Raw genomic sequence first — 16,578 nt, 5'->3', positions numbered from 1 at the left:
ATCTCCATACAATCTTGACACTTGATCAACGGTAATGAATAACTAAAATTCAGAGCCTGTAGACAGAGGAGTTTTTGGCCACGATCACACTAAAAGTCGCTACAGTCTCAGTATAAGCCAAATTCGAGCATAATTGTATTCGAAACTATTTTTTTTAAAGAAGCAGTAACGTCTGCGAGCGTTACTCCAAATTTATTAATACTCTTAGGCGTTGAGGGTCGAGATGAAAAAATTCGCACACATCTCAGTTGGCAGAAGCGATTCGACCGGTGTTCCAATGGTCGCAGGTTCGAGTCCTGCCGGAGGTGTAAATTTTTCCATTTTTCCTTTAATTCTATTCGTCCTTATCTTACGCTGAAATAAAAATATACCTACCAAAGGAACACAATAACAAAACTAAGCAATATTACGCCTTTTTGTCGATACCTTTAAATATCATCTCATTATATTACTGAAAGTAGAAACACCACTAATCTACACAGGGCCCATTGTTGTTGATGTTAACCATAATAGTGACGTTTTTTTTAATAAGATGTATTCTGGTAATGCCGAATCACTACCTATTGACGTGTAATTCCGAAAGTAAACTATATGGATGATTTAGAATTAGGTACTCGCCATTGGCACGTGGCCTTCGGGCATATGAAGCAACCTAACGAACCTATCCTACCTACTAACTTATCTATTGGTTTAATCAAGTTCAATGTGACTAGCGTCAAAACATTACACAGAAACTTTACGACCGTCCTGATTTTACGATCGGCCGCTGACATATTTATATACGTGATCATCAATTCATCACATATGAATCACATGTAATTGCTCTGAGTTTTCTGTCCGTCAATGTCTAACGCATTCAAAATAATTCTAAATTAGTAGGTAACTCCGCACAAAACAACTTTTAGTGGATTCATTTATCAGTTTTTGTTACTTTAATTTATATAATCGTTTTATCGTTCTTCGTACCATGCAGTATAAGATAACTTTGTATCTGATAACGTATCATCAAAAATATGTATGCATATTTTTAATCGTACGATCAATTACGACTACTAGTTTAACGTGAATAAACCCAGGGATACAAAATGTATGGACGACGAAATATAATTTGCACCGATTTCTCGAAAACTGTTTATTCAACTTAGACCTTATTCATAAGTTTCATAACTTTATTCATTTTATAGACTACTCATGAAACTTTACAAGCCGTAATTAGTTAATTAATATTTTATTTCAGTAATCTTTTCTTACAAATACCTAGGGTTAAGGCGAGGACAGTGGCTCAGTCGCCCAATTATCGCTATACTGCTATTGCTAGAACAACCATTGCTCGTCCAATTGAATTTGTTCGATTACTGAATGTGGCTGCTGTATTAGCAGGGAAGCAAATAGCCTCTCTCGTGTTGGAAGTAGGTTGAGTGAGCCACTGTCGGCTATTTTTTTAATAATTCATAATTTATTTCATATTAATCATGTGGTACAAAATAGGTATTACATTAGGGTAAGTTCACACAGTTAGGGCACAGCAAGTATTTCTTAAGACTAAACTATAACTAGGAGGTGCAGGCACATATGTACATTAACTAAAATAAACGCATTATTACACTTATGCTAAAAAATTATGTGCAATATTTTTTAAATAGTGTCCTACAACAGAAACTACTACTTTGATCCCTCCTAGCAGGGAAGAAAAGTGCCAATTTGATCCCTCCTAGCAGGGAAGAAAAACCCCTTTTTCGAATTGGTGACGTGAAGAATAATTTTGTACCTTAATATGTACATATTAGTAATAAGGTATCGCAAATGGCGGGCTCCGAGACAAACTTTTCATATTATAATAACGCAATCCAGGTATCCTCTGTAATTGCGACGCAATACATTAATTAATACAAGCTGGCACCGACAAGCACTGGCCACCCCTCTGGTACCAGCTAATCGAGCTCAATTGCGTTAACCCATCCACTTGCCTGTAATTACTGACACCCTTCAATCAGCATTGTCTCACATTAGCATCGCATCACAAGGCGAACGCTTCCTGTTCTTAGTAGATTAATGACATAATGTTAATCAAAGCACGTGATTCAAAACCACACCGGCTTAGGGAAAATCCGTAAAGAATCATAGTTTTTTAAACTGAATTGCACAAATATGAAACAAAAACTTCTTCTTTGTCGTTTCACTCTTGACAAAGTGGTCGTGGTCATCATCGACTGGTAACGTGCTTCACAACGCGCCTTCTTCAGAGAGAGAGAGAGAGAGAGAGAGAGAGTCAGTACCTAATTAATCTACCCTCATTTCATACCATAACAACAAACGTTGTCGACAAATGACTACCTACATACATTTATTGTAATCTGGAGGAATTATAATAACTAAGTAGTATTAAGTTGGTAAAACTCCAACTTGTTATAAAATAATCTAAACTTCCTTGTAAAGTAATCTGAATTTACTGTAATATCTGTACATTTTTTTTGTACAATAAAGTGATTTACTACTACTATATCTGAAGAGTTGCCAACGCATGTTTGGGTATACATACATTGCCTTTAGCTACGAGAATACCTGTCTAGGATACTATTTACTAAGTCCTTAGTCCTTTCAACGAAGATATTGGAAATAGCCAAAATGTGTAATCGAACATCCAATATTAACTAATACTTATCTTCGGTGTCAATACCGATCTTTACCTTGAAAACATCAGATAACGATGAACTACATGATTTTTTAGTACAGTTTATCAATAATCGATTGATATGATATGATAAAGTAGATCAGTAATGAAGTACGTTAAGTACTTATACATTTTTTGAACTGACAACAGAAATATATATACACTCATGCGCCCAATATGTACCCACATACAATATTTTACTTTACGATTATGAAATAATAAGTACCGCACAACATACTTTTTAATACAGTTGCTCAAAAAGTGCTACTTTTCGTGGCAGTTTAGCGTGCGGAAAGTTGGTTTTCGCGAACTAGTGCTTTTTACTTTTCCAATTTTTTTTAATTTTTGCTTGTTCCTATTCATGACTACTTATTGATGAGTGTTAATATTAGTTTCATTTAAACGTCGTAATCAACATAAAAACCTACTGTTAATGTACGAATACGAAAAATATGCATATTTCATATTTTATTACTTACCTCTTCATCATTATAAGTATTATAACACGTTTTTTTTTTAATGTTGAAAAACCGTTTTTAATAAGTTGTCTGAATGGAACGGAACGCCTGTCAAAGAAGAGGCGTATTTTCTTACTGCAAGAATGTTTTAAGTTTCCAAAGGCAACATTCGATATTGTTTTTATAAATATACGATACACAAATAGTCATAAATAACGATATTTAGGTAATAATAGTACAATGTTTTAATATTTACAATTGTTTCTGTCTTATAGAACATGCATTTGAAAAAAAAACTTTCATTGAAGTGGGTTCAATAATAATAACAAAATATATTCTAGTCGAATAAAAGCTAGAAAAACACTTCTTCATAATGTCAATGTCAATGATGTCACAGAATTATACCTACGGCTCGTGGCAAGATATCTCGGTACTCGTGGAGTAATGACATACTTTCCGCACTAGCATCGAAATGTACTATTTTGTATTTGTGCTACGTAAAACGTGAAAAATCGCGATGTATATTGATTGTAGCAGCCCCTGTAATAATAAAGTGCAAGAAACAGACTGCGCAATGCCGATGGTCCTTTGGGGTGAGCGCAATACGCAACAACCAAAACATCTTGAGACTACAACGGTACAGTTACGCCCGAACACCTTTCCACCTACTTAGTTTCAATAATACTGGAGGCACGCGACAGGACACTGCCACAAAAGCAATGCACTACAAACCATCATTACGAAGAAAAAGAAGTCAGCCAGCTGCCTCCTACTTCCTCTTCTTACAAAACTGTGTAATACAAGATGTGCGTATTGTAAACCGTTTATTTTAGGGCTCATTCATTATGGCACTCAATTTGGCGCGTGTTCTTATCTTTCTATGTGTTTATAGACTTTGTCTGTGTTAGTGTTGATGCGTTTATAGACAACGCGTGTATGTACGCGTGCCGACGGCACTCCTTGATAAGCGGAAGTGATCTTAAAAGGGTAAGTCTTGAGGTCTAATAAAACCGGCCAAGTGCGAGTCGGACTTGCGCACGAAGTGTTACGTCCCAGTATGCAAAAAACAGTTAAAAAAACACGTTTGTTGTATGGGAGGGACCTCACTTAAATATTTATTTTATTTTATTTTTTGTATTTGTTGTTATAGCGGCAACAGAAATATGTATTTACATCATCTGTCAAAATTTCAACTGTCTGGTTATCATGGTTTATAAGATACAGCCTGGTGACCGACAGACAGACAGACAGACTGACAATGGAGTCTTAGTAATAGGGTCCCGTTTTTATCCTTTGGGTATGAAACCCTGAAAACCAATTGTCAATATCAATGCTTGAGTCTATAAGTACCTTAATAATGATTGAAACAATTTTCATTTCTTTGGTTCAATTATGGGTTTTAATAATTTAAGCACATTTTCATTTCACATTTATTTTTATTAAGTAACCTCTATGAAATGTTACTAAAATTATCTAGGTATTATATTCATCCAAGCTGTTTGTTGATTAATCTCAAATCTTGGAAGGACCGATAAATTAGGTTAGGTACGTAAAAAAAGTTGTAGTTTAGCTTTTGATTGTGCTACTTGTTATGTTCGAATGAGGAAAGTAAGTTTGTTCTCTTAATATCATACCTATTTGGACCTGTGCGGTCTGGTTGAAAAGGAAAAAGCCATCTGCTTTCACCATTTACTTCTACACTGGAAAGTTAAGTATTACATAACATTGGAATTCCACGTGGATTGAGCCTGGACCGTAATATAAGTCATTAACGTAACTCATATATCACCTTAAAACCTTACCTTTACACCTTTAAACCTTTAAATTATCAATACCACTAAGAATGTGATCATCGATCATCATCGATCATCATCGATAAATATGTTTTTAGATATTGATAATAGATTGAACATTAAATTGACGTGCTAAAACAAATGGCTTTGGTTAAAGAAATGTATGGCTGTCGGCGTCAGCTTTGAGCGTGCACGCTCGGAGCGCGCGTTTCGTGAGCGTGGCGTAAGACTTGTTTAGATTCATCCAATAATAGTTTCGTTCATTTCCAAAGCATACACCGAGACTCGCAACTTACCTTACTCAATATCGCCAACTTTTTTCATCCACCAAATTAATATCACCGCACAAAGCATTAGACTGAATATTCATATGAACCCCAGGTCAATATTAGAACCAGTTCAAGACGGCCATCTGCCGGGGGCGGCGTCTTCCGCTGCATTGTGCCTTGCGCACGCGCCGCCGCCGCTGCAGCGCAGCTTGGCTCATGATCAGCTTGTGCGGGGGTCAGGGATCTTAGCCAGGTTTATAGATAAGGATAAGTAGGTAGTATCATGCTTGTAGATTTATTATACATTCACAATATAGACATATTTACTACACTTTTTATAAGAAAAGCAGAGAGAAACGATAATAATAGTTTTTATCGTCGATTTTTTTTTACACTTGTGGTGCCCATAATAAACTCATAATACTAACTAGTTGAAGAAACTAGTTGTATTTGTTGTACCTCTAAAACTTTTTGTTGATATACCTACAATTAAAAAAAAATGATGTCACTACATGTTAATTTTTTATCAAGCAGAAACGTCTGCGAGCGATACTACAACCCTACCCTACCCTGCCTTAAAGCATTAAGGGAAGGAATGTAAAGAATTGCATACATCTGGTAGGTCTCCGTGGCTCAGTTGGCAGACACGATTGGACCGGTATTCCAATGGTCGCAGGTTCGAGTCCTGCCGGAGGTGTAATTTTTTCCATTTTTCCTTTAAGATTACATGTTAGTTTTATTTCTTAAACACACACTCAGCCTACAGCCCAAACGTCTTGAGAATTTTAAAAAGAGATGTCGTCAGAATCGGCTCGGGTTCTGTTTTTACTTTATAACAAAAAAAAAAGAATATGAATAAAAACGCAAACGGCATATTTTTGTGTAATAAAGTAACCCTCAACCGTCAAATGACGGTGTCAGTACCCTTGTTGGCACAGAAGCTAAGCCCCTGTAACGGTGTTTGCCGAGCCAATTTATGTCCCTCATTACGCCACTGTCAATAATCTACTTATCTACCAGCGACACGCCTCGCGACACTACCAACGAACATCTGTAATAAGCTTATATTAGGGCATTTTCATTTTAACTTAAGTTTTAATAACAGAGGCTACGAGCTAAACCTAGCCAGATCCACGCGCGTACATAAAGTTAAAACAACGGTTCATTTTAATAGGGTCACTCACGTATTTTGACTTACATACGTAAATGATACGCTTACACTTACTGTTAAGTTTTATGTTAAGTTCATTTTCCTGACAAAAGTATGGGGTTTGACATTGACCGTTAGTTTTGTGACGATTTCTAACCGGCCTTAAAGTTGTACAGTTAAGCGAAACGCCCATTAACGACTTTCACTTTGGATCAAATTTAATATAGATGTTTTTTTTTCTACAAACAGGACGCGCCCTCAAGATTAAAATAATATTTTTTTTATTTCGCTGAACTTACTAGGTAATTTATTCGTAGCGTAACCTATACGTACGGATTTTCTTATATCAAATGAAGCTGCAGTAGACTACTCGTTACATGAAAGCACAAGGAAAATAATAATTAGTCAGTAGCTTTAAGGGGAATTATTACGGTGTGCTAAATAAAGGCTTGAAGATGTCAAGATCTTGTCAAGAATTGAGTACAAAGTTGTACTGGTAGAAAACATGTAACCGGCTAAAAAGTTAATCTACTGTATTCGAGGCCCCCAAATAATAAGCATGAACATTGAACAAGTAATACAGATAAGCGTGTGATGATAGTTTGATAAAACAAAGACAGACTTTCATGGATTAAGTCTTAAGTCACGCGCTATAAATTACTTAACCGCTGCAATCCTTATAACAAAGAGAATATATAGGATAGAGGGTTATGTTCATAGTAATTTTTGTAGTCACAGTAAATTTACTGCCAAATATCGACACACGATTAAAACTAAAAATAAAAATGTATAAAAATACCAAAAAAATTGTATATGAAAAAATGGATAAATGATTTTTTTATTTGTATTTATTATTTTTATATGATTTTGACCCATGTTCTTTCACTGATTTGTGTTAAAATTATTAAATAACAAACGAAACCGTCAACGCCATCTAGCCGAGAATAGGACAAAGGTGTCGGCGCCATCTGTCCGAGAATCAATTTTTCTTGATTTCCGAAGCACGTTTTTTCCTTAGACTGTATTTATCTTATACGGAGTTACATAGGACTGCTTATAATATCAGCACACAGCTACAGCTTATCAAGCCACTTGTATTCTATTACACAATACGAAAGCACAACACAGACCCACAGTAGATGAGTGTATCGTATCGGACGTATTGTCCATTGTGTCGCTGGCCCATTGTTCCCTGTGTACACCCAACATCGATCGACTTACATGTGTATTATGACTTCTTGTAGTGACAGCCGAGAATAGAAACGGAACGATATGTAACATATTTCTTGCTTATCTATGGATTCATCTACGGTGAGAGCAAATTACATTCCGTAGCACTTCACATTAGAAAGACGGGGTAAATCGTTCTAATAAGTAAGTGGTACGCCCACGTAAGGGTTAATTTGCTTGCCACAACAGAGCTCCTTGTAAATTTCATGCGATAGCGTGATGCTGACGAGCGTTCGCGTTTGCGTTATGTCTATTGTTGTATGGGATTTTGAACAGCGCTTCAAGCGGGACGTTTTGGAAACTCAAAATCCCATACAAAATGACACTTAACGCAAACGCGTACGTCAGCATCACGTTATCGAATAAAATTTACACCAGGAGCTCTGGTGTGGCAAGCAAATAAAACCTTACTCGTACTACTTACTTATTAGAACGATTTACCCCGTCTTTCTAATGTGAAGTGCTACGGAATGGAATTTTCCAACTTTTCAGTAACGTCGGCGTTGGAACAAAGAAGGTAAAACAATTCGTGCAATTGCAAGCACACTCCAAAATGAATCCGATTCTGATAGAACACCGGCTGGCAAAGAACTCGACGTCTAGTATGTTCTAGATTCAGACGGATCTTTACTAAAGAGCCTGTGAGCAGCAGAGAAAATTTCTTTTTCACCTCAGCAGCTCGAACAAGCCTACTTTCGTCACTCCCTGGAGTGAGGAAAGTGCGACTTTCGTCACTCCAGGGAGTGAGGAAAGTGCGACTTTCCTCACTCCAGAGAGTGAAACAAAGTAGCTTTTTAATTTAGTGAAGGCCATGAACTGCCACTTCATACTTCGGGGTCTATTACAAATTCGAAATACATTTTAACCTTGTATATTATGTTCTCACTACTGGGGTGAAAAATCATGTGTCACACGAGAGCTTAATTATTTTACATCTCGTTTTTATGAGTCCCTCGCTACGCTCAAGATTCTCAACACTCGCAAGAAAAACCAACTTTCCTATCTTGTTGCACAAATAACTATAGTCTGTGCGGAAACAGAAGAGTCGTGGAATATATAGGAACCAATACATTCCACGACTATTCACTTTCCGCACAGACTAATAACTACTTACAGAACTAAAACAGGTAGGTAACCCATATAAAACCTTCCACAAAATAATATACATAATTCCAGAAACCACAAATTATATTAAAGGAAACTGGAATAAAAGCGTACACTAAACACATTCAAATGACAAATCCGCCCCACGACATGATTTAGAGTTGATCAAATAAGTAAACTCCCTGACTGTAATACTTCCAGATATAAATTGTCATCATGTAATTGTGGTGGGCGATTACAAACTTAACACTACCGATGGCAAAAATACGAACTATTACCATTCCATTTTAAAAGAGCTTATGCGTACACATGCACTCCCTTCCGTACACGTACGCCCTTTATCAATGTGGTTAACATTTGGTTCTGAACCAGTGGCGCCTCGTTCGTGTTTCGAATACGTCTGTAGCAGTATAATAACTGCGTTTGCTGTCAGCAGAGCAAATCCAGGGCGGCATGGCGCGGAATGGTCCCGCGCAGCGAAATCCGCGTTTCGTCGCCAAATTACATGATTTATTGTCATAGCAGATCAAGCGGTGATTTTGCTCGCAGTACACAAGGGACAATACTGGCAAAGCAATTATACGTTATATGTGCTTTAGTAATTATTAAAAAAGAAAATGCATTAGTAATAGTTGAACATCTATTTTTACATAAGGTGATTAGATTTTCTAATTTTCACTTTTTTAAAGACTATTAATTCTTTTTTAAAGTTTTCAACTCAAAATAAAACTGTTTTTTTTTACTTAGCTAACATTTTTGTTTTTTTTTTTGATGATGATGATGATGAATATTTTTAAGACAAATACCTACTGCAGATACAGTGAATAATTGTTCGGTGGGTGAGTCCGACTTGCACTTGTCCGGTTTTTATAGGTATAATTAAATTTTTATTAAAAATACAAACCAAAAACAAGCAGTTTGACCCAGACAGCTAACTAAGGGGGAAATAGAGGCAATATGGAACGAAAATATTATAATAAAGTGTAAGCTATATTGTGAATGTGACAGTGCGCGTGGCCCCCACGCCCGTTTAAGGGTTAATAGCAAGGGGTCGTCTTTATAAACTGAAGAGATTATTTTAAACAATTACCCCGACGCATTCATCATTTTCACCGATTAATATTGAAGATTATCGAAATTATGACGGCTAATCGTGTGACAAGCTTGCTGTCTATTCAAATGTACATATACTGATATCTTGTTCATAAATTTTAAGTGAATTCGTATTTCGTAATCAATTAGATATGAGTTATAAGTTAGATATAAAAAAAAAAAATTTTGGTTAGCAAAAAAAACTGAATACAACACAAAATTTATTTTCAATTAAGTATTTACGTGGAAACTTGCCGGGGACTGAAGTAGTAGGGCTTATTTATTAGAAGCTATTAAGATACTTGTTAACTTTACACATCAATCACATCTTCAAATCCCATAAACGCAGAGCGTGTAACCTCCCACAGTCTATTAGGAAAACTGCATTTCCTGAGACACGCCATAAGGCGTCTGCAGTGACATCAAACACGAATTAACTCTTAGCGACCCTCCTTTGTCGATCCGTTAAGTGGCCGACCCCGGCGGTGGAGAGGGAACACAACCTAAGAATACTATCGGAAAGAATGGAATTTTAAGTTTCTTAGAGTGTGGAATAATTTTCTCAAAAAAAGACGATGCGCTTTGTGATAAAAATATCGACAATTTCTAATCCGCAACAGTAAAATAAATGATAAATGTTTGGTACACAAGGGAGCTGAAGACAAGTGATAACAATAACGAAAGGCATACCTAGATAAACTCACTTTTTTAGGAATTATATACTAAGAGACTGCACACATCAGGGGAGTATCAGGACTTGCATGATTGGGCGGCTGACGGATGCAAAATTCGTCAAAATAATGTCAAACGATATACTTAATAGGGATATTACTATAATTGGTTTACAAAAAGGGAACATGATTGCAAAAAAGCTATAGAAATGTATTGTTGAAGTATACATATAATTATATTTATTTCTATATTCGATATTTTTAGTCCATTCCTTTTATTATACATATAGTTCACTGTCCACTTTTAAATAGGGAAAATGACCTCTGTAGGTACATCTACAGATGTTAGAGGTGCGTATTTATGAAGTGATACTTCACCATTATTTTGAACAAAATTAATTAATTTTAACAAAAACTGTATAGTTTTTTATACATAAATATTACTCGAAATTTAATAAAAGTCTTATCCGTATTATGCTTTCGTCACCATATTGCATCCGTCAGGCGCCCATGATATACCTACTTACACAACAATAGTTTAAAAATAAGCCGATATGGCCAATAACATTTTATAAACATTAAAATATTCATAGAGATGTGAGTGAGGATTGCACTAATACATATTGCCATCTATGTAATGCTGTATTTTTAAAGTAATATTTCAAATTGTATTTATATTAACAAGGTAATTTATTGTGATCCTTTTTGTTGTCTGTATGATTATTGAATTTAATCATTGATTCCTCAATGTATGACGACCGTGACAAAGTATTATAATTTTTACATAAGCAAATATTTGTCCTGAAATTTATATCTCTCTCTAATCTAATTTAATTAATCGGGGTGGGCGTAAAGAACTTCTCAAAAATCGATCAATAAAAAACGACGATACACCCTTCAGCAATTAATTACAAAGTGTCAGATATAGTAGTTGTCTATCCCTACGTCGTCGGCGATTGAATTCTCTTCTCACGCGACGGAGGAGGGAGGATTAGGCGGCACGCGACGCTACAGATATTGTCCATTTGCCCACATATTGCTCTTGTTAACATCATAAAGTTGATGTATAATGGGATAGTGTAACACTGCATCGATAAATGCTTCAAATAATTCAGAATTATAAACTTCATATACCTATTAATTAGTTGTTCTGACAGCTGCAGACCTCAAGAGCCCCAAAAATTTTATCGACAAAAAAAATGTAATTAGGTATAGAACTTACTCACAAAATTTCTCAAAAATCGTGTGAGAGGATAAACTTGTGGAGGAGAGGACAATAGCCCGACAGACATACGACGAAAGCATTTTGTCCTACGCTAAAAGTGAGACCTGCGCTCTGGCTTGTTCAATAATATTTTTAGTGTTTCATGAATCAAAATAATGCACAAGGTCAAATGTTATACTTGCATAATTAAACAGCTGAATAACTTTTTCTTGATCAAGTTATCATACCGTAAACTGCATACTCGCAAAGAAACCCCAGGATAACAAGTAACATCAGCGACTAATTACAAACTTCACACAATTCACGTTGTATAACATAGACGTCACGTTTTTTGTCAGTGCGCCGCGCCGCGCGACCCCTCGCTCCCCTAAACAAGCGGAACATAACAAATTTAAAATGATTCCGCGTTAATACCGCGAATGCAATATGTTAGTGATTGTATTTTCTAAAGATATATTTGATAGTTCAAATTCTGTTTATTTTGACGGCTGCACACATTGGTATTTTTTTAATGTTCTTTAGATGAAACAGCGCTCATTTTTATATACCTATGCAAATGGCAGGAAAAAAAATTGATAGACGTTATTACCAAAATGCAAACATCAGGACACTAAAATTTTGCGCATGCAATTTATAAAAGCTTGTTAATCTGATTTTTATAAATAATCTTCGAATGAAAATGCAAAGTGTGAATTTGTATTACTTAATAACATAATCATAACTAAAATGAGTTGTCAATTGTTTTTCCTCGCATATTCGCAGTGTTGAGGGTTAGGGCAAAGTGCATCTCGCCGGGGTTCCGCGGCATATGCCCGCGCGGGATCACCCACTGATAATGTTTCACGCGATTATGATCCGAATCCCCGGGCAAAATCATTGAGTGACGGTTGTGCACACAGCAATATACCGAGGTTAAGCAAAAAATATTTTATTTGTAGTAGACTTTACACTTAAAATGCTTAGCACTAAATATCTGAGACATCTGCTCCGTAAAAAGCAATAAAAAGAAAAATTTGTTAGTAACCAAAATAGCCTAAGAATTGGTTTTATTTTATAATAAGTAGCTAACGAAGGCATATTTATTTCATAAAATATTAAATAACAACAAAAAATACAAATATTAAAAAAACAAATAACAGAATTAAATAACCTTTAAAACTTAAAATCTAAATCTAACAATAAATAAAACCACAGTGGCTAAAAGGTTGGTTCATGCCTATGCAGGTCGTAAATAATAAATTATTATGTATTTTAATAGGTACTGGCAGTGGGTGTTAAAGTAGTACGGCTTTGTTGGTATATGGTATATGGTATCAGTATTCCACAATTGTAATGATTTTCTCATACATAAATATAACGCGATAACTAATTTTTCATCTAGCTTCTTCGTTTATTTTACAATTCCAATTACTTAAAATATTCGATATTTATTTAACATGTTGTAACTTATGTTGAACAAATAAACCTTTGTATCTTTCATCTTTAATTTAGCATTCGTATACCTTACAAATTTCGAATTTTACGGTCGCAGTGTACGCGTCCCGTCGCTACCCAGCGGTCTGCTCAAACACAGATATGAAATAAATAGCCACGCCATTACAAATAATGGCTCAACTAACGTGCTAATGCCTCACAACTATTTGTCATCTCCGTTAAAAAATGGGGGGCATGAATGTCACATAAATTAACATGAATGTGGCGTCGGACATTTAATAACCTAAAAAATTTAGAAGACAATTGACGTTATTGTGCGCGAAATGTAATAAACCATCAAATAGCAACTAAATTATCTGCTATATAGTCTATGTCAGTTAATTGCTTTAAAGTTATGAATATTGTTATTTTAATACATAGTTTTATAAATAACTTTTTTAATCCAAAAAAAGTTATCCTCTTCTTCAGAAAAAAAAATGTTATAATATAACTACATAGATTTTCATAGCTGCGTTAAAAATCTGAATGTTTTATGCCACCGGACACCAGACAGGAAGGCTTCGTTGCCCTATTCCAAACAGTGCTAACTCCATACATCAGTTTTCTTACCAAAACGTGAGTGGATTTATCAGTACCGCTACTTGACACCAGATGTCACAAGTGTCGCGACTGACGAAAAATGTATTGCTAAAACAATTTACAACTATTATTACAAGCAGAATTCAGGAGTTGAATATAGAATTTCGGTTAATCCGGTTAAAATATTAGCTAAAAATTGTTGAGCATTAGACTTTTCGTTCGTCGCGACATCTATTGTCAACTAGCAGTACTGATAAATTCGCTCCTTAACGCTAGATGTTGACTACGAAAACAACTCGCGTTTTGGCAAGAAAACTGATGTATGGAGTTACCACTCCTTCCTTATATTTCTCTAGAGGTACGAATAAATGCCCCTCAATAGACACAGACGTTTTCATAAACATCCTTTAAACATGCCTCAGTTTACCTAAACGCATACGTGTCTTCAAAGAACACTGTGTACTCAATGATATTCAATTTTTTGTGGTCATAAAGCTCGTGACACACGAGCGACAGCGTCAAGAGCGCCGTAACGGCCGTCACCGAGCTCTCGCTCGTAAACTAACGGGTTAATGTGTTTCCCATCAGCTGACGCTTCTAAAATACCTAATGCTATTTATAGGCATAGAATAACAATAATTTTGACTAGTCTTGTTAGCTGATGGGAAATTTTGCGGTACTTAGTTTTACAAAGAGAGCGAGAGACTAGTTTCCCTGTATTTTGGAACTCGAACTAATTGTAATGAGATGCACTATGTAGTATGATAGTTCTAATTTAATAGCATTTCAAACCATTTTGTGAATTCGGTTTTTATCTGTTAATGTGTGGGACTATAAGTTTAGTGTTAGTAAATCTATAAAGTAACTGTAACATTAGCGACTACTTAAATAATCCTAAGTGATTTCGCGACACAAAACTCTACTTAATATATTCACAAAACGTGTTCTGTTTCTGTCTAATACCGTAAAATGGGGCTATTCGGTACAATTTTTGGAGTAAAAAATCAATAACTCCAATATATCATTAATAAATGTTTTATATTTTCAAATATTTTTAATGGATAAAACGCACCTTTCTCCATCATTGTATGTATTACACGTGTTAGAATTGTAAACACAGAATGAAAAAAATTTTTTTTCTACTCGTCGAGTATAATCTGTGTATTACAACTTCATATGCAACACTACAACCTTACTCTTTTCAACGTTAGATAGTCTATGGCACTTCCGACTCAAGCATAAGAATTTAGTCAATTATAAAAAAAAATGAAAATAGAACTTCATGCATTTCGATAAAATATTTCTTGTTTAAGGAGACTCAATTCAATGAAAATTAGCCTACTTAAACACGCTGCTGCGTCGCATCTGCTTTCTATATGTTTTCCGAGCAAAGCTCGGTCGCCCAGATATTCTGAATAGAAGTAGGACGATGTTCATTTGCCCTGATTTCCCAACAATACACTCAATTTTTTTTCTAAGACCGTGGGTGAATTCGTCGGCGTCATTGTGACCATCAACAAATATTACATTAGATTACTATTGTCAGACGAAGATCTACGTCTCTACCACGGCAATGGTAGGAAATATATGGGTTCAGAACTTTTTTTTTTAAATAGCCCCGTGGTTCTCAATTAGCCCCACTTTACGGCATTAAGTTCCATGTTTTTATTTTCCATCCAAACAAGAGAACCACCTTATCGTCTCAAAGAACTCACGTCAAAAGGAGCGCGAAGCCCGCGAAATGCCCACACCGCGACACCACCGCCCGCGCCGCAGATAAAACAAAGCGCGTTTGATCTCCCACCCTGCACACTTGCAAGTATTCCACAACACGCAATTTACCCAAGACAAGTTCGCCATTGTCACAATAATTACCAACAAGGAGCATCCACGGGCTTCGCACTTCCCTTGTTTCGTAAATCGTAACAGTTTCCCGAATTTTCTCAAAAACAATCAAAGTTCGGGCGATGACGTCATCTGGATTGCGTCGAGGCCTCGGAAGGAAATTATTGTTATTAATTAGAGAGGGTTTGTTTAATTAAGTAGGGCGCCAATCACGCCGTCATCTTGAGTTCGACGCCAGTCTTGCTCAACGTCTTTGTTACATCTCTGCCATAGACCTATGGACGCTAGGATACGATACATAATAATAATAATAAAGGAGATACAAATAATAAAAATATGAATAAGTTGTCATCAAAAATACTTTAAGTAAATATTAAAGTCAACATTAGAAGGATGGATCAGAATCAAAACCAATCAATCTTTTAATCAGAATTGACTCCTATAAGACTAACTGTACCCAATCTAAAAACATTTTATGGTAAATGTTCATCTTATAGGATTATGTTTATAAAAAAGGCTTCTAGAATTATTTTGAAGGCCGACGATTTTTTTAACAAACAAAACAAAAAAAAACAATGTACTCCATTCTCTTAGAAGAATTTCAATAGCTTCTTTAATAAATGTTTTTCCGTCACTTTTTGCAATACGAATCAAAATACGTCGTAATTTTGTTGTTTCCAACATTATCCATTATCCATATTTCGACATTTTTGACTTTCCCTCTAAGACATTCTTTGAATTTAAATACGTTGATCTAAGTGGACAATAGACCTATTCTTATACGGAAATACAATCGAGATTGTAGATACAATCGGATCACTTCTTGCGGGGTCTACGCCTGCATCGCTCGTCACTCCCCAGCGATAATGGAGTGGGATAATTTTAATCGTGCGCGAATTGTCGAGCGTAATGCCCCGGCCACGTGGCGTGGTCCTAATTCACACTGAACTACATATTCTTAATGGCCGTCAAGACTGTGAATGTCTTCAGAAGTTCATCAGTTAATTTTGATTAAATTATTTGATATTTCGGGTAAATTTTGCTTTGGTTGAGCAAT

At 35.6% G+C, this 16,578-nt stretch overlaps 1 protein-coding gene across 2 annotated transcripts in view; it reads right to left on the bottom strand.

Annotated features, from left to right (window-relative positions):
• Positions 1-16,578, bottom strand: part of LOC134746636 (histone-lysine N-methyltransferase MECOM-like) — a 134,791-nt gene that overhangs the window by 81,260 nt on the left and 36,953 nt on the right. The window lies entirely within an intron of this gene.

This window comes from Cydia strobilella, chromosome 13, assembly GCF_947568885.1.
Source record: "Cydia strobilella chromosome 13, ilCydStro3.1, whole genome shotgun sequence".
Lineage (NCBI taxonomy): Eukaryota > Metazoa > Arthropoda > Insecta > Lepidoptera > Tortricidae > Cydia > Cydia strobilella.
The sequence above is the reverse complement of the archived record's forward strand: the minus strand, read 5'-3'. Positions and strand labels throughout refer to the sequence as shown.